This window comes from Arachis hypogaea, chromosome 13, assembly GCF_003086295.3.
Source record: "Arachis hypogaea cultivar Tifrunner chromosome 13, arahy.Tifrunner.gnm2.J5K5, whole genome shotgun sequence".
Lineage (NCBI taxonomy): Eukaryota > Viridiplantae > Streptophyta > Magnoliopsida > Fabales > Fabaceae > Arachis > Arachis hypogaea.
Window position 1 is genome coordinate 63,758,129 of NC_092048.1, and position 5,366 is coordinate 63,763,494.

A 5,366-nucleotide genomic window follows, 5' to 3' on the forward strand; every position below is an offset into this window, starting at 1 on the left:
TGGTTCATACATAAACCCAACCTCTGGGAATTGTGGTAGCAGCATTCAGAAACCACCCATTCAGGCCAACAATTTTGAACTCAAACCACAGCTAATATCACTTGTGGAGGATCATTGTTCATTTGGTGGGAGTGCTAATGAAGATCCAAACCAACATCTCACAAAATTCCTGAGAATTTGCGACACTGTGAAGTCCAATGGAGTCCAGGAAGATACCTATAAACTGCTCTTGTTCCCATTTTCACTTAGGGACAAGGCAGCTAAGTGGCTGGAATCATTCCCAAAGGGGAGCCTAACAACCTGGGATGAGGTGGAAAGCAAGTTTCTGGCACGTTTCTACCCCCCACAAAAGGTCAATAGGCTTCGATCTGAGGTTCAGACTTTTAGACAACAAGATGGTGAAACTCTCTACGAGGCATGGGAGAGATTCAAGGATTTGACAAGGAAATGCCCACCAGACATGTTCCATGACTGGGTGCAATTGCATATTTTCTATGATGGACTTTCTTATGAATCAAGGAAGGCTGTAGACCATTCATCAGGAGGTTCATTGAACAGGAAAAAGACTGTGGAAGAAGCCATTGAAGTGATTGAGACAGTGGCTGAGAATGAGTACTACTATGCTTCAGAGAGACACAACACTAAGGGAGTCATGGAGCTGAACCATGTTGATACAATCTTAGCCCAAAACAAGGTGTTTGCCAAGCAACTAGCAGAGCTCACCAGGAAATTAGAAACAAAGCAAGTGGCTGCAATACACACACAAGATCAAGAGGAAGTAAGCACTGAAGGAGGTGATTGGGAAGAGGCCAATTATGTAGGAAATCAACAAAGGCAACCATATGATCCACATTCTAACACTTACAACCCAGGCTGGAAAAACCACCCAAACTTTGGGTGGGGAAACCAGCAAAACCAACATAACAAGTCCACATACCAAAACTCCAACCAAAGATCATACCAAGCCACACAAAACACTTACTCCCAACCATCATATCATGGCCAAAATAATCAACCTACCCAACCTAATCCGAACCAACAATTTCAAGATCAACTAAACAGGATAGAAGGAATGCTGGCAAACATGGGTCAGGACATAAGTGAGTTGAAAAGCTTTAGGGATGATGTGAGATCTACCTTAAGGAACCATGGTGAAAAACTCAAGAGGATGGAGTCTCAAGTAGGAGAGCTATCTCAACAGGCCCCCAAATCAACTGCAGTGTTCCCTAGTGACACAGAAAAGAATCCTAAAGGGGAACAAAAGGGAGTGAGATGGGAAGAATGCAAGGCCATCACCATATTGAAGGAAGTCTCAGAAGAAGAAGGAATCAGACCCTCAGAACAGGAGCCAGAAATCTTGAAGGAAGGTGTGGAAGAAGCTAAGCAGGAAAGTGAAACTGAGCAAGCCAAGGAACTGCAAAAAGGCATGCTGGAAACATACCAACCAAAAGCACCATTTCCTCAGAGGTTAGGAGGAGGTGAAAAAGGGAAAACCTATTCAAGGTTTTTAGAGACATTTAAGTCTCTCCATATCAATATTCCCTTCCTTGAGATTCTCCAGCAGATGCCTACACATATCAAGTATTTAAAGGAATTGCTGAGCAAGAAAAGAGTTTTGAAGGGAGGACAAACTGTAATAATGAACAAAGAATGCAGTGCCCTCATCAAGAAGGACATAGTCTCTAAGAAAACAGACCCAGGAAGTTTTCATATCCCCTGCATCATAGGGGAAACAAAAATTGACAAAGGATTCTGTGATCTAGGAGCTAGCATAAATGTGATGCCTCTGACTCTTATGAAGAGGCTACAACTGAATGAGGTGAGATCCACTGATGTAATCATACAACTGGCTGACAAAACTCAGAAGCAAGCTGAAGGGGTAGTTGAGAATGTGCTGGTGAAAGTGGGAAATTATTTCTTCCCCGCAGACTTTGTCATTATGGACATGGAGGAAAGCTACCTACACCCTATCATTCTGGCAAGGCCATTTCTAGCCACTGCTAGAGCGCTCATAGATGTAGAACAAGGAGAGCTAATTTTGAGAATACATGATGAACAGCTCATTTTCAATGTTTTCAAACCTGCATCTGAGCCTGAACCAAAACCTGAAAAGCCTAAGGATGATAGTAGCCATCTGTGTTTGGAGGAAAGCAATCCAGCAGCTGAAACTCTGAAACAGTCCTTGGAAGGCAAACAAGAATTGCAAGAGTTAAAGCCACAAGAATCAATAGAAACAGATCAGAAGGATCCTCCTGGCATAAGGGTCAATGAAGAAATCCTCAAGAGAAAGGGAAGAATTGTAAAGAAATTGCCAAGAGGGTGGAGAAACAAGAAAATTCCCACTGAAGGTTTCTCTCCGGGAGATAAAGTGATATCAAGTCATTATCTGCCAATCCCACCTGGCCTCAAAACCATTCCTTCCCAGCTCCCTCAAGTGTTCACAATCAGGAAAGTTCTTTCTATGGAACATTTAGAAGTCATGAAGGAATCAAATGGGGACGTTTTCATAGTGAGAGGAGAAGACATCAAGCACTACAATCCACCCTAACAAGGGACAACCGTCAAGCTAGTGACGTTAAAGAAGCGCTTGTTGGGAGGCAACCCAACCTGAGGTAATACCCCTTTGCTGTTTCTTTTATTTGTTTCAATAAAAAGGGTGAAGTAGTTTCTGTGCATTGCAAAGAATTAAGTTTGGTGTTTCACACCAAACAATGAATTCGTGGATCAATAATTCAAAGGGGAATGTGTGACTCTAAGTTTGGTGTTCCACCATAAAGATCAACTGAACACAACAACCTTTGAATTATATGAAAGGAACAACCATTCTAAGCAATCACAGGAATGCTTAAAATCCTTAGCAGCAACTTCATTCCAAGGAGAATTCAAGGACTCAAAGAGCAGAGGAGTAAGTAGGAGACTAAGTTTGGTGTTCACACACCAACTTAAGACTCAGACACTTACCCATACATAGTTGAGCTAACCACTCAAGTGCTTGAGAAGCAAGCAACTTCATCACTCTTTGCAGGAAAGGAAACAAGGATCTGAGAAAGAACATGAAGCAACAACTAGGAGAAGAAGGAGAAATCAAATTGTTTCCTGGCAACAAAGAGAAAACAAGAAATTTCACAAGGTGGTGGTGTTCCTTGACCATTCTTTAAAAGGCAAACAAAAGCATGCTTGTTCTGGTTTAAACTGTAATTGTTGAATCTTTCTGGAATGTGAAGTTTCTAGTATGTTTGTCTGTTTATTGCTTTGAATAAAGTGAATGCCTAGATGTTTGGATATAACTTCACCTTCTTAAACAAATGCTTGCCATGCTTGTTCTGTTTCCAAAAATAAAAGAAAAGTTTGAACAAAAGTAACTTGGCTCAATTAGTGACAAATCAAGTAGAATTAAGTGGTGGTATGCATGCTTGATTGTTTAGTCAGATCACTGGAAATAGAGTGTAGAATTATCATTTTTTGTGTAGAAATTGAAAACTGTCTATGGATCTTGATGAATAAATGTCTTTGGCCATGAAAAAGAAAGAAAAAGAAGAAGAAAAAGCCACTGAAAAAGGGCAACCAAAAAGCAAAAAAATTGAGAAAATAAGCTAGGCACCAATGGTTTGAACTTCTGAGACAAATGCCTGTGGTGTTTATGTATTAAGGATATGCTTGGATGAATAGGTTCTGAGGAGTGTTTCAACACTTGGTAACATGGGTTAACTAACCCGGGATTATCAACCAAAAGTCCATTATCAAGAGCAACCTAAATACAAAACATTTAGTCACACAAAGAGGTGCTGGGCACCAATGTCTCAAGAAGAAATGTGAACTAAAATGCCTGTAGTGGATATGTGTAGTGCACTGATAAGAAAAAGAAAATGCCAAAGGCTTGTGCAACACATGACACTAAGCAAACAAGGAGCAAAGGAGCTCTAAGAAAAAGAAAAGAAAAACAAAGAAGAGAAAAGTGCCAAGGACATAAGAATAACAAGAGGCCATAGCAGTGTTTGATGGATGCAATGAAAAAGTGATAATCGTACCTAATAAGAATGAAAAAGTGATGCTGCAACTTTCTGCATAAAACCTTCTTGATGAACTTCAAATGCTTGCTAATATAGCCAATGTAATTGCTTTCTGTTTCATACTATCCTCTCAAATAACTCAGGACTTGCTTAGGGACAAGCAAGCATTAAGTTTGGTGTTGTGATGCCAAGGCATCTTAGGCTAGTTTTACTAGCATTTTTCTGTTAGTTTTAGTTGTTTTATGCATTTTCTTGAGCTTAAAGTAACCAAGAATGGTTAAATGAATAACAAAGCAATGAACCATCCAAACAGTATGATTTTGATGCAAATTCCATGAGTTTTTAGTTATATTACTTGAATGCTATGAATGGAAGATTTCTCATGAAATGTTGCAAGACTTTGATGCAGTTGTTTGGATGATTTCAGGGAAGAAGAGGCTAGGCAAGGAAGCAACAAAATCAATAAAGGAAGCTTGAATATCACATGTGGAGTTTAAGTTCCAGTTTAAGCTTAAACTGGAACTCAAACTACCAAGCCATATAATGCTGGGAACTATCAGTGGCGTTTAAGCTCCAGTTTAAGCTTAAACTGGAGCTTAAACGCCAAAATCATGAAAGCTGAGGAAAAGCTGAAAGTGGCGTTTAACCTCTAGTTTAACCTTAAACTGAAAGTTAAACGCCAGAAATGAGAAATGCACCAGGGAGCCATTTCCACGTTTAAGCTCCAGTTTAAGCTTAAACTGGAGCTTAAACGTGTTCGACCATTCTCCTCCAGGGTTGCTTTCTTCATTTCCACGTTTAAGCTTCAGTTTAACCTTAAACTGAAGCTTAAACGTGTTCGACAACTCCACACTCCAGACTTGCCTTCTTCCATTTCCACGTTTAAGCTTCAGTTTAACCTTAAACTGAAGCTTAAACGTGCTTGAATTATACCACCTCCAGGAGTGTCCAACGTTTAAGTTGCAGTTTAAGCTTAAACTGCAACTTAAACGCCACTAATTGAAAAGGTTTCTGGGCCAAAGATATTGCAGTTTAAGTTAGCATTTGAGCACAAACATTAACTTAAACGTACTCTGGTATGAAACCCAATTGAATATCATGGTTTATGGGATTGGGCCTGAAGAATTGATGAGTCTGGAATTTCAATTTGTTGAGTCATGTGTCATTACTTGATTATCACTAAGTTGGCTCAATGAATGTTACAGAATTGGATCAGCAGCCTCATCAGGATTATGGATCATAAACCCAAAGCAAAAGAAATCAGGGAAAGGCCTCAAAGCCCAAGAAACACAATAGAAGCTCAATTTAGAAAGTGTATAAATAGGATAGAATTTAAGTTGGTTGGCACTGGGGGAA

At 39.8% G+C, this 5,366-nt stretch overlaps 1 non-coding gene across 1 annotated transcript; it reads right to left on the reverse strand.

Annotated features, from left to right (window-relative positions):
* Positions 1-358: 358 nt before the first annotated feature.
* On the reverse strand, positions 359-462 carry LOC112738604 (small nucleolar RNA R71). The gene has a single exon (XR_003169555.1). It is a non-coding gene; the product is annotated as a small nucleolar RNA R71 (small nucleolar RNA).
* Positions 463-5,366: the final 4,904 nt, after the last annotated feature.